At 39.5% G+C, this 14,263-nt stretch overlaps 1 pseudogene; it reads right to left on the bottom strand.

The window, feature by feature from the left end:
* Nucleotides 1-14,263, bottom strand: part of LOC121952361 — a 209,151-nt pseudogene that overhangs the window by 123,014 nt on the left and 71,874 nt on the right.

The raw sequence follows: 14,263 nt of genomic DNA, 5'->3' as shown, positions 1-14,263 counted from the left end.
ATACACACACACTACATTATATATATGCTATATATATATATTATACATATTTTCCTGTAACATAATTTTAAATATGTGGTGATAATAAATTTACACACAGTCAATCTAGGTTTCAGGGTGTTAAACCCAATATAGTATATATATGCTATATATATATATTATACATATTTTCCTGTAACATAATTTTAAATATGTGGTTATAATAATTTTACACACAGCTTTATGGACACAATTATCCTCTTTTTTCTCAACTAATTGTAGGTAATTTTCTTCTCACCTTTGACTAATTTCCTGTAATTTTGCAGGACATTTCAAGTGTCAAGTTGCTCATTTCTTTTTTTCCTCATGTTTTTGAAAGAAATCAAACCTATTTATTTAGGTTTCAAGGGTTAGATGGCTTGTGAGAGGCATCCCAACACAGAAAAGAACTAACTTAAAAAAACTACTGTCAATCTAGGTTTCAGGGGGTTAAACCCAATATAGCTTTGAGGTTTTAGTTCCCATTATCCACGCGACCCTCACTGTAATTTTCCTGTTTACAAACTTGATTGTGGAATTTACTACCAGTATTAGGGTTAGGGTTATAATGTAAACACATGAAATAATAAATACTCCCGACTATGAATCCACTGACTTAACAAACTTTAACATTTCAGATTTGTTTGCATGGTGTACACGGCACCTTCCCACATTAATGATGCACATTACATTGATTGAACACATTAATCTGGGGCCAGGGTGTCGGCACGATGGTGATGATACTGTGTCATAGCCACATCATCACATCATGACCAGCGCCCGTTATTTATGATGTCACAACAAAGACAGCCAATCCTGGGTCAGATCCAGTGGAGGAAGGAAGCCAATCGACAGCAGCTGTGTAAAAGGTCATGACCCTGCCCACCCAGACAGACGAGATCTAAGCTGAATCGGGTCGGCTCAGTGAGCTCAAACACACATACTCTCACACTCACACATGCACTTCGAAAAAGTCACCCTGCATGTACAGATCAAGATGACAGGGTTTGGTATCAAAGCCGCGCTCATCGTTTGGTGCTAATTGTTTACATCTGCTGATCCTCTAAACACTTTGCTTGATCTCCAGCTGATAAACAAATAATCAGATATGACTCTCTGATCTGGAGAAGATTCAAACGCTCACCCTGTAAACGGGTTTAAGCAGCTCACACACACAGAGTTCACGAAGAGGTAAAAACGCAACCCACAGGAGATTTGAAAACACATATTCTGCTTAGAAATATAAAAATAACACACATACAAAACAAACAAATAAAACGTAAACACAAAATTATTTTGTTCTTCGTCTTTTGAATTAATGTGCGTACATCTCTGTGAGCTTGTTCTTTGATAGCAGAGCGACTCTGTGCAGCAGTTTGATCTCTTTCAGATCTACAGTGTCTGTGTTTTTGAAGTGCCCTTAAGCAAGAGATGAAGAAATTCTACCCATTCAAGGTTCATTGTCCAGTTAAGGTATCAGCTAAATATGCAAAAGGTGAATGTAAATTATGCCCGGTACCTTTGGCAGCCTCTCTGGGTCCCCAGGGTGCCGAGGGATGACCTTCTGAAGCCTCTGGAAACCGTAGTCAATGGTTGGCTCATTCAGTGCTGCAGAAGATAAACAGAAACAGAGAGAGGAATAAGTAAAATAAGAATAAGAATGGCTGTTTATTAGTTTAGCTATAGAAGGTTTCCGACATTATCCTATCAAGAATTTGCTTAAAGATCTTGTGAAATCCCCAAAAGGACCACGGTGCGGAGTGAGCACTGCTCGCTGTGCCAGTTCACTTTCACCTGAACTGGCAGCCTCGCTCTGACTAATGCCTGTTTGTAGGTTTTGTGTGTGTGTATGTGAGTGTTTCAGGCCTCTGTGTGTAATGACTAAAAACGACAGCATGTAGAAACTGATTTCACCAATTAGGAATGAATAAAGTATTCTTCACTTCCTGGAAAAGTCTGGAAAACAATGCATATTTAGTGGTTTCCTCAACCTGCATTTGTTGTTGCAACTTTAAAGTCCAACCCATAAAATCATTGTGCATACTTGAACAATCTTGTCTTTCCTTCATAACTGCATATACTTAAAATCAATTTCATTGGATCTTTGAGAAAAACAGTGCTAAGCACCGTAAAACACAAGTCAAAAGCACCTCTGAATTATTATCCCCATTTAATACGGGGATGTCCAAAGTTCGCCTTTGACTTGTGTTTTAAAATATACTATTTTTTTTCTGTATTTCCACCATCTGCACATGAGTGTTGATGTGAAAAAAGAGAGCTGACTCATCTACTTTAGTCTTCAGATAAATCTGATTATGCAGACTGTCTTGTAGGATTTCACATATAACATTGTTAACTTGCATTAAATTAACACAAAGTCTAATGTTTGTGTGCACACATGTTGTGGTGACATAGAATCAAGTAAACATACTAACGGCTTCTTTCACTTCACCCTGTTTCCTGTCTTATCAATTTCAGCCAACTGTTTGGTTTTAAAGCTTCGAAAGCCTGTATCTACAAGAACATGGTAGCAGATTATGGGTGTTAAATGTTACACGGTGCACATTTAATGCTGTTGGTGTTCAACCTGAGCCTGCACACATGATAAACAGACACAGAATCAAAACATCTGTGCCAATCAGCAGGGGGGGGGATACGAGCAGTGAGGAGAAAGGATGACATCCCATTTTGTGACATTTTGTTCCCAAGCACCACGCTGGTATCAAGTAGGTTTTTTGTAAGACTGGGTTGGAAAATAATGAACCTGCTCAGCATGATCTCTAAAAGCCAACAGAAGCCTGGAGGTTAGAGAGGCGGGCTTGTGACTGAAAGGTCGGCAGTTCAAAATCTGGCTGGGAAACTGTAACTGGGGAAATCACATCTTTCAATAACTACTGTGGAGTTTTTTACTGGATTTTCTCAAGTTGCTCAGTGGACAACAGGGGAGGACTTCTTGGAGGCTGCTGGTGTGAAAATGTGTGACTTTTGTTTGCTGATAAGCAGATCTGTAATTTCTTGTTGGGCTTGTATGCTTTGGAGTTGTTGGACATGAGCTGCAAATCTTTGGTAAACTCCTGCTCTTAAATGTTGGTGATTTGAAACATAAGTCGTGAGGTCACTCAAGTTGAGCTTGTTTTGTCAGCCAAATCACTCTGCTTTACTGATGTAATAGGATTTTATAAGTAAATGGTGTGTAAATCTGACATCTGCACTTTACAGATAATAATAAAAGACACCTGAGTTTCTCACATTAGAACATGAACCTTGTTCATTCAATCACCAGGAAAATGTTGGCGCCATACATTTCTGCCGACCACGAAGAGCCTACGTTACATTTGTATGTTATTATGTAGCAAATACGTTGAAACTTGCCATTTCATCAATGCTGTGGTTAACGTATGGTTAACAAATTTAGCTCATATTTTACTTTAGAAATGATGTTGATGTGATACACATGAAACATACAAATGTGATGTATTCCTGGTTTGCAGAAATGTACACTGCCAATACTTTATTCTTGGGATTGGGCTGGTCTTGTAGTTAAACCTGAAGCTTAAAGTGTCTTAAAGAAAATAACACAGAGAGTTGAAGAGCTGAATGTTTGATCTTAAACTTGCAATTCAGACTCAACTTAAGAAAATTCTGATCCAGGTAAAGCCCTACTAAATACCATAAGAGTTAAATGAGGAAATTTAAGCCAAGTGATCCTTTTAACACTTTAAAACACGGATACTGCCATTGATGGATCAGTGGCAGCAACCCAACAACATGCAACATGCAAATGTTTGGAGGTTGATCGACCAGGTGGAGTAACTAATGGAGCCAAAAGCATCCATATGATAATAACACTGCAGGTACAATTTAAAGGGTCTTAAAGGAATGCTTACTCTTCACTTTAATGTTGCAGTTACATTCTTCTGCAGTCTTTATCCAATCATTATGTCAATCAAGTCGGGCTCTGAAAGCTCTCTGTCTGTATTGTGTGTGTGTGTGTGTTTATTGTCTGTACTGAACATGTGTCCTTACCCCGTTGTGCTGAACCTCCAATGCTTAAGTTACTGCATATGTGTGTGTATGGATGACAGATGGAGGGAGGAGAAATGAGAGAAAATGAGAAAGGCTGTGTTACATGAGGAGATGTAGGTGTGGGGTGCAGAGGGTGTGTTTGTGTGTATGATGTCCAAGTGTGCAGCTGGAGTGATATTTGGTACTTTCCACATTCAGCAACGATAAATTACTTGCAGCTGAATGTCTTATGTGTTGTTTTCTACTTTCTTTTCACATGTGTGTGCATGAGTGTGAGTGTTTGTGTTTTATATGTATGTCTGTTTTATTATCACATCACACCCAAGTTTCTGGTTTTTGTTATGTCCTAAACCACTCAATTTGTTAACAACATAACTTCATAAATTGTGAGCTGTAAAAATGCCAGATCTTGTGTCATGAACAATACTTTCCCCATGCTGAGGAAACTTTTTAAAAATTCTGTACAAGGTATGATTTTAGGATTTTAAAAAGAGACTAAAAGATTTATAAGAGAGACAAATTTGAGAGGATACGGACAGGAGAAGAGAGCATTTGTAAACCATCAACAAAAAAATAAATAAATAAAGGGGAAAAAAGTTATGGTTGAGGAAAACAAAACTAAAGAAACAGCTGCCTAACAGTCGGTGGGATATCAACTGTCAGAATTAACTGCCAGTGTCAGATCCACTCTCTGTACATCTCTGGAGACGTTTAACCAATGCCAACTCTAATAAAACACACACACACACACACACACACACACACACACACACACACACACACAAACACACACACACACACACACACACACAAACTGACACAAAGACACATGATGTACATAACAGGATGACCTTGAGTGGTTTCGATGCCTTAGGCCTAAAGGTTCTCCAACTGACTCTTTATTAATAGAATATGCTTTATATAAATCACTGAATGGTTTGTGAACGTTTGTGTGTGTTTATAGGTTTGTGTAGTTCTGTGTGTATGTTTGTGTAGGCTAGTGTCAGAGAGTGTATGTGTACTTTGAAGACAAAAGGTCAGGTTTCTACAACGATTTATTTCTGCAAAGAAACAGAAACAGTATCAGTGCAGCCAAAGCCGCCCAATTGATTACACATCAGCTGTAAAAGGTAACAGTAACAACAGCCATTGTGCATCCAGAAACACTTGGTCACACTCAAACCAGAAAACACTTATCTCCAACCTTACAGATGGGTTTCCTGGTGACACAGTTTTGAGATGTGAGACTCCTGCTGAAAAACTCCAATCAACTACCCAACATCCATCTTAAGCGACAAAACAGGGTCCTGTTTCCCAATAATGTCTTTATCTTACTTAAGAGTGTTTTCCAGCAATACATTTATGAATACTCTCTAATATTTACATGTTTTCCAAAGTAGCTCCCAAGAACCACTGCATGCTTAAAGGGCGAGTCTTAAAACAATATGTATATGACCATGTACAGTGAAATAGTAAGAGGATGTTGTCAGCATTTCTTCTCTCCATATTGGCTATGAAGCCATCCCCTTCTGACATGATTGTCATGGAAGTGATCAGGAAGGTGTTAACTCTATGAGTAGGATTTGTTAAGTATGTGTGTCTGCTGGTACTCTTTAACTGTCATATGCTTCATTCTCACTGCACAAAAAACTCACTAACAACCGCTAAAATTCAGCTTTTTAATGCAATGACAATGCGTACGATCTGCATTAACACCAGGGTGAAATGACTTCTGCAGTAGACACTGTTTTTTTATCAGCACTGATAAGAACATCACATCCAGGTGAACGCATTAATTTCAGCTCCTTAACCGGCAAAATGCAATGACACAGCATCATTACCGTCCATCTCCTCGTAAGCAGCGCTAAAATATTATTTCAAGTTAGTCTGCACTGACTTTGAAAGAGAGACTGAATAAATAAGAAATATATCAAGTGAAGAAACCACTGTAAAGTTTTCAAAGACCTCTGTTCCTGCTGCTGTCTACTGTTTACCTGTGAGGTCGCACGGACACACCAACTTAACAACCCACACACACACATAAAAGCTGACAGAAAGGCAGCTGCAGTCGATTGTCTATATTTAGCAGGTTTACCCATGTTTGAAAACCTGTGTGCATGCAATAATTTTGGTGGGAAAGGGGTAATATATGACATTTTAGGAGTCATTGGCAAACAACCTACTCTGTCATTTAGGTATAAGGACATGTTGGCTGAAGATGATGACAAATACACTAAAACACGTTCTTTCTACTATTGATTTACAAAGACAACAGTCAACACAGAGACCACAGAGGTCTTTGTCAGAAAGACATTAACCAGTGCTGTATTTTTCAAGTCCAGAGCTGTGCAGGCCGAGAGAGGCGGGATCAACAGTTAGCTAAAGACTAACAACATTAAACATATGAAGTGTGTTAGAATATAAGGATATGCAAAGGTTTTCAAAAAAATATATCTCATTTTCCAGCAACTTATACTTGTCTTAATTAAACTAAACTTAAAATGTCCACTTAGTGTTTTCATAATATCCTAAACTAAAACCAAAGACGCCTCAGCAGGTGATTTGGTGACGCTGAGCCTGTTTTATGTCAACACATTCTGCCACCCTGCTGCCCATGAAAACATCTCTGCACGAATCCCTCCTGCTCTGCTTTACCTCTTCCCCTCCTCCCTCTCCTGCTCTGTCTCCTTCCCCCTCTTTCTTAACTACACCTTCTGCCACTTTCATTCATCCATCCATTCTTCCATCACTCCCCCTCTAGCCTCACTCTTCCTCTCAGAGTCCAGAGCCGCCCGCAGATCAATACTCATAGAAGTTTCATGAGGACAGACCCTCCACTCCTGTTTCACAATAAAATGTGAACAGAAGGAGCGAGACAGAAGAAAAGAAGAGGGGGAGGTGGCAGGGAGAAAAAGCATTGTGGAAAAAGGGGAAGATATTGAAACTGCACATCTAGGATTTCTTCTGTTTTTTTAAATACACAATGGTGGCAACTTTCTAATTTAGCAGTGTTTAAACAAAAGAGTGGAAAAGTGGGTGAGGGAGAAGAACAAGGCTGAAGCTGGGTGGATGAAAGGACAGACGGGACTGATGTAAAAGGAGAAGAAGAGGAGGAGGAGGAGGTGGAGAGGAGGTGTGGTGGGATCGATCCTCTGGCCAGCCAGCAGTTCAATACCACTGAATTATTGCTTCATTCTTCCCCTTATGAGATGAGATCTCTTTCTCTCCAGCTCTTCTTCTCTCTGTGACTTTCTGTGTGTATGTACATGTGTGTATCTGCATGTGTGTCTCAGTATATGTGATCCACTTATGAGCCGATCAATACTTTACAATCTGGTTTTAAAAGTCCACCTTTCTGTCTCTCGTTTTATATGTGTCTCTCTTTCTTTTTACTGTCTCTCCCTCTATATTTCAATCTCTTTTATTTCTCGCAGTGTGTGTCTGCATGAATGAAAGCTGAGTCGCTCGTAAAACAGAAAAACTGTGAAGCTTTTTCAGCTTTTACTAAAAGTTTCTTCTCCACAGTGGAGAAATGGATTTTCTTATGCAGCTGCACTGATGATAAATCAGCTCTAGTATAAGTGAGTATGTGTTTGTGTATGCTATGTGTGCATGTGCTCATGTGTAACGTCTGTGTGTGAGAGAGCATTTATTGATTGTCACTTTGTACCATTGTATTTTTATAGGAGTGTGTGATGTTGAGAATGTTAATTTTTCCCACCAGGCCGATGAAGCAGCCATACGGCACTCGGTGTGTGTGAGAGTGTGTGTGTGTGTGTGTGTGTGCATGCGTGTTTGTGTATGTATGTGGTAGACCATCTGTTTACCAGACTACTCACCATCTTTTCCTCATATCTTTCTGATTTACAATTACTTTCAACTCCTGCCCCTGTTTGAAAGTGTGTGTGTGGTAAGTTGTGTAAGACACGACCCTATGCAAGGGGTGGCTTTGTGTGCATTTACATGTGTGTGTTGTTGCGTGAGTGTGTTTAATTGCTCAGTCCTTACACCCAGGGGCAACCACAGCTAAGCAGTACTGAGAAACCTCAACAGCCAATCAGCTTTCACCGCCGTGACCTTTCACCAGCGACTTCCAGAGAGAAGTCGACCTTGAGGCGGGGTCAGGCAACCGCAGGAACGGATCGCGTTTCCTGGGTCACATGTTGAAGCGATCAGCCAATCGTGAGGTCACTGAGGGTCATCTTCGTCCAATAGGAGATGCAGTTAGACACCAGACGAACCAATTACCAGCCCGCTAGCCTCAGGGTCAAACCAAAGATGTTTAGACTGAAGAACATTGAAGGAAGCACACAGGCCGAGTATCTTTGTGTGCTCAAAGAAACTACAGACCAGGGACATTTAGACACGAAGCACAACTCAAACTGACTTGTCTCAGTCTTCCAAACTTCTTTAAAAAAAACCTGAAACAGAAACAATAATTTGCGTCTGTTTTGTTTCACTCATTTCTAGCAGTTTTTAAAGCTCTTTCCAGATTCACAGTATTGTGAAATCCATTTCCTCACATTTTACGTTCTTGCGTGAGTTCCTGTAGGTGGAGCTGTTTTCTTTGTCTCGTCAGCCAAACTGCCTGACTTCTTCTGCCCTGCTTTTCTTCTTCTCTTCTGTTGCATTTTATTGTATTTATTCATATCATTTTCTACACGTGACTTAAAGCACATTGATTGATTTTTAAGGGGAGCTACGCCAATTTTCAAAATTAAAACATGTTATTCCCATGTTCTAAGACAGTCCCAAAAAATATTAGTAAACAATAACAACTCTCCCAAATCCAAAAACTAGAGTGCTAAAACTGAAATTTATGGTATCATAGGATATAAAGTCTGGAGCTTCTCCACAGCCAATGGATTGGGATAAAATAGCAGCTCCATACTTTATAGCTCATCACAACTTTGAAACAGTAGCTCGTGTTCACAAATTAGGTTACACTTTCCTCGGCCAAAGAAATAACATGTTTGAATTTGGTGTTCTCCTCTAATAAAACATGCTACATTAATTAAATGCACGGCATGCAATTTTGGCTAGTAGGGGTCTCTCAATAAAAAAGACAAAAGACAGACTTTGAAGATGTGACGTAGCGCAGAATCATGGGAATTGTTGTCTTCTTTGTTAAATAACCATGATTGCTTAAGGAAATGCATGTGACACAACATGACAGAAATCATGTTCATGTAATGACACAGCTGCAAGTAACATAACCTAACGTGATGATGGCTCAACAACTTCCTCTCTAACTCTCTGATGTATTTTCTGGTGTTTCCAAAATCAAAAATATCTTCATTGTCCCTTACAGGGTAAGTGGTTTATAGCCAGGATTCATACAAAACTCACTCAAACTGATAAACAATAACAGGCCATAGTTTACAGAGTGGTTCAACGGCAACCGGGTCAACAATACAGGTAAACCATTTAAGCAGTCTGTGCAAATTAGCATTCTTAAGACCACAGTCAAATACTATCTATTGTTTCATATCACTTCCAATGTTTAAGGTAAAGGGGATAAGACACCATTTACACACAACTCAATGAAATGTTGGAAACATTTGGGATAATGTAACTACACAACTCAAGAATATATATCTTGTCTTGCCTGCAGCTAAAGCCTGAAACATAAAACTCATCACTGTCTTTAGCATTTTTTCATTTTGAGCAGGAAATATTAAAGCTTTCATGAACTTGACGCCAACACTAAAACTGAAAATATATTCATGGTGACTTTTTTTCATCACTATTGATCAGGTTTAAATCCTCGTCTTTATCTTTGGGTCATTAAATGTACCCAAAAGAATTCATTCAACGGCAGTTTTTCTTTTCTGTCTTTTCTCTCTGGGAATGACGTCATCATCACAGTGTGATGGAGCCATGTTGAGCAGATCAATACCAGACATCACATCACCTCCATCTGTTTCCATACGTATGTGCGAACCAAATGAACACGCACACACTCACACACACTCATGCTTTCTTTTTCTCTTCTCACTTTTCTTCGTCTACTAAGTTTAGCAGGAAAACGCTCATTCACGGTCAACAATCCGGTCAGAAATCACACACTCTAGTCTGTTTCCAACATTGTGTGTGTTTACGTGTGTGTGTTTTACTTGTGTGTGTGTGTGTGTGTGTGTGTGTGTGTGTGTGTGTGTGTTAGTAAACTGGGTGTTCTGGATGATTTCACTAATAGTTTCAGTATGGAGCGCTATAAAGAGCAGACTGTTTAATTGTAGCTGGTTTTAACGAGCCTCTGATTATGGCAGCATTCTAACGAGTGTGGGTCGTTAATGTTGACTAATCTGCAGTCATTAGTTCAACACTGTCTGGCCTGAGAGTGAACTGCAACTCACAGATGCTATTCATACACACATGCAGACACACACAGGCAACAGCTCTTGTATATGCAAACACATTTTAAGGAAAATGACACATACCCTTTAGAAAGCAGAAGAAAAATTATAACAATATGCTTTAATAAAGAGCAATTATGTGCGTTTGTATATGTGTGTCTGTGTATGTGGTTGACCTACCTGTATATATGAACCTTCCCGGTGTGCCTTTGCAGAACTGTTTGGACTTGTAAGACAGAGTGACCTCGACGACCCCGGGGATGTGTCTGGGAGGCGTCTGCACCCGGATGGCATGCGGTGTGATCAACTACACAAGGAAGGAAAGGGTGGACCAGGAGTCAGTACACACACACACACACACCAACACACATATAGCCTCACTGGGACAAAATAATGAAGCTCTCAGGCATTCAGGCAGCAACTGCTGTTTGCTCAATTATTACAAAATCACTACAATCACTGAAATAACTTCCAAGTTTCTTTGTCATTTTGAATCTCAATTTTGTGTAGCAGAGTTCTGTTGTTTACACCATGCATTAAAACACTGTTTTCCCAAAGTTTTGACCATTACTGTATTTTTTTTTAGCTCTCTTGCTGGAGCACCACTCTAAAGAATATTTTACATAGTGAATTGGAGATGTATTGCATTTGCACTTGTTGACATTGTGAAATAAATATCTAACTGAGCTGTATTTACATTTGGATTGGATGAATTTTCTGATTACAATCTGAAGTTGATGTTTGCAGCAAACTCAGTTTCCTTTTTCTTGTTTAAGCTAAGAGGAGGAGTATAACCAATAGCATAACGCATTTGAAATTTTGTATATTGATCTGTATAAATCTGAATTCCTGTAAAAAGACATATGACATTGCTATTCATGTTTTGTTTTGGTTTCAGATATGTTACTGGAACTTTGCCTTGTGACATGGACCAAATATTGGGCATGCCATAAAAATAAAAACCAACAAGCCACTTTTGTTAAAAAGCTTGCTTTTAAAGTTTATATCATTCTGTAGCTTCCTACGTGTTTTAGACTCAAAATGCAATATTTTCAAGCCCTTTTAAAAGGTTTTTCCCTTTCCACCTTACATAGGTTTCTGCATGCCAGTGCTACATGTAATCCCACATGATGCTAAAGATGTCATGTTAAGTTGGTTCCTAAAGTCACAAAATAACAAACAAACTTAACTGCATCAGTAGGCCAGCAACTACGGTGCGCTAACTGTTTCTGTCAAAGGAGTCTGGTGGCTCTTAAGAGAGCAATATAACAGCTTCAGTTCCCCATTGGACAGAGCTGTAAAGCGCTAAAAAATCTTTTTAAGTAAGTAAAAAGGGTAAACCTGCTCTATGTGAAAAATGTCCTAGAATAGTATTTGTTATAATCAGATGCTATTTAAATAAAAATTGACTTGACTCCAGATATAATCCAATTTTGCAGCTTCTTTGCTGATACCAGACAAAAATGAATCATTATACTGAGCTCTATGTGACAAACACTAAGTCTTCAGCATCATATTTTAGTGGACGGTTTTCAAAAATAGTTTTTACTGTTTGGCCCAGGTTTGAAAATTCTGTAGGTAGGAGGGAGAGCTGCAGACAAACAGAACTTGGCGAACCTGCAATCGCTCTCCCCTGACAAAATTTTTTCAAAATGTGTCTTCGTTCGAAATCAATAATCAAGTTGAGCACAAATGAAACATTTGGTTGGCCAAAATCCATTAGGAGCCAGTCTGAAGAACATTAGGAGAGCTGAGTCAGTTTGAACTGAACTGAACTAAACTGAGACTCTGTACACATGTTAGTGTGTGTAAGTGTGGCTCTCAACACTGTAAACAACCCCCTCAGCTCGATGCACACGCACGCGCACACACACACAAACACACACAAACACACACACACACATCCATGTATGCCAGTATACACACACACACACACACACTGGGCACACACACACACACACACACACTGGGTGTTGTTGTTGGAAGGGAGCCACCGTCGCTCTGCACACACGGTGAGTGGAGTCAGAAGACAAATAAACATTCTGTAGAGGAGTTGCGCTGGGTAAAAGTACGACAGTGAGCTCTGTATGTGTGTGTTAGTGTGTGTTTTCCTGAGCATTAAGCCGATGGCTATCAAAATCTACTGATTTGATCAGTATTCCACAGAGAAAGAGACAGAGGGAGTGTGGGTGAGGAAGGTAGCGAGGGGCGGTGGTCGCTTATTGGTGGGGACTCATTAGAGAGGCAAACCTCATTTAGACAAACATTAACACACACGCTCACACACATGATCACACACAGCCAAGAGCCCGACCATGAGGAAAAAGTATGTTTTCATATAGAATTACAAGCAACGGTCCGAGGGCAAAAGCACACAGTTGAGGGTTGAAACAACATTGAGACAGCACGATGTTTGGTGGCAAACTGACCTCGCTCCAAACCAGCATGGTACCGAAGATGACTTGGAGACCATCGAAGAAGTTGTCCCCTATGATGATGACTGTAGCACCCCCCGTAGTCCCACCCTTCACTGGGGCTGATGGCTTTAATGCAGGGAGCTGCTCCTTGAAGGAGGAGAGGAGGATTAGAGCCATCAAGAGAGAGAGTGGGTATGAAAGAGTAAAACAAATATTAAAAAGGTTGTTGGCATTTGAGTGCTCTCAACATTCACTCTTGGCATCTGAAATTTTACTCGACAAGCCATGGCTGCAGGGAAAACATTTGTTTCATTTAAAGACTACTAGGAAGATCTGGCTTGAAGCCTTTTGCATCTGCACCTCATATTTTTTCATGCTACAACCCTTGGCTTTTGGCTTAAGTCCACATTAGCACACTCTGAATACACTGCAGATTCAAAGTCCTTCTCAACTGGTCCTGCAGTTGTGAGCTTTTCTCCTTGTAAAACGAGTGCAAAATGAGAGAAAAAACAGAGCAAATAAGTGCAGAGGTTTAAGATTAAGTTCTGGGCTTCCTCTCATTTTCAAACAATCATTTATTCAGTTGAGGTTGTTTTAGACACTTGGATGTGTACTGACATCCAAGAAAGAACACATTATCAAAGCAGTCAAATATTACCAACCCTAACCAACAGTAATTCTTTTTTTTTATGGACCATGAGATGCAGATTAAAGCTCCGAAACCTTATAAATTATCTTCAGTGTTTAGTTCTATCTGACCAGGCTGTTCTCATGCACTGTTAGTATGTATAACTATAAAGAGTAATGCAACATAATTCGTATATAACCCATTACATAAGGAAGGCTGAGATCACATGAACAATGTGCCGATGGAAATAAAAAAGGAAGCTGCATAAAGAACAAAGGTCTGCATCAGGAGGCAGGTTGGGGTGGTGGATGGATCAAACAAAAACAGGACTTTCCCCCAGGAGATCAGTGTGTGTGTCCCAGGTAAAACCAAGGAAAATTGAATTTGAAGGAACTTTGTCACTATGTGTCTTTTCCTAAACCTAACATAGAGATATTCACGATAAGTATGTAATATAACGATGGCCACACATGATTCTTTTCAGTGCCACCAGTGGAGCTCAAATTCAATAACATATGAACAGTTGTATGAAGATATGTTAATCTAACATACGCTGTTCCCAAATTTTAAGAGCAAGCATGCTCATAAGAAATATGTCTTATGAGACAGATACTGACTTCTTTCAAAATACTGTTTTTATATTCAGAGGAGATGAGGAAAAAATTACGAGCAATTTTGACAGAATCTGTACCATTTCTTTACTGTTTGTTTTATCCCAAAGCCAGACTGATGTCAGATTACGGAGCTTTATATTTAAAACTAATGATACGACATGGATAAAAACACACACAGACGGCTCAGTATGCATCATAATACTT

Source organism: Plectropomus leopardus, chromosome 13 (genome assembly GCF_008729295.1).
Source record: "Plectropomus leopardus isolate mb chromosome 13, YSFRI_Pleo_2.0, whole genome shotgun sequence".
Classification (NCBI taxonomy): Eukaryota; Metazoa; Chordata; class Actinopteri; order Perciformes; family Serranidae; genus Plectropomus; species Plectropomus leopardus.
The sequence above is the reverse complement of the archived record's forward strand: the minus strand, read 5'-3'. Positions and strand labels throughout refer to the sequence as shown.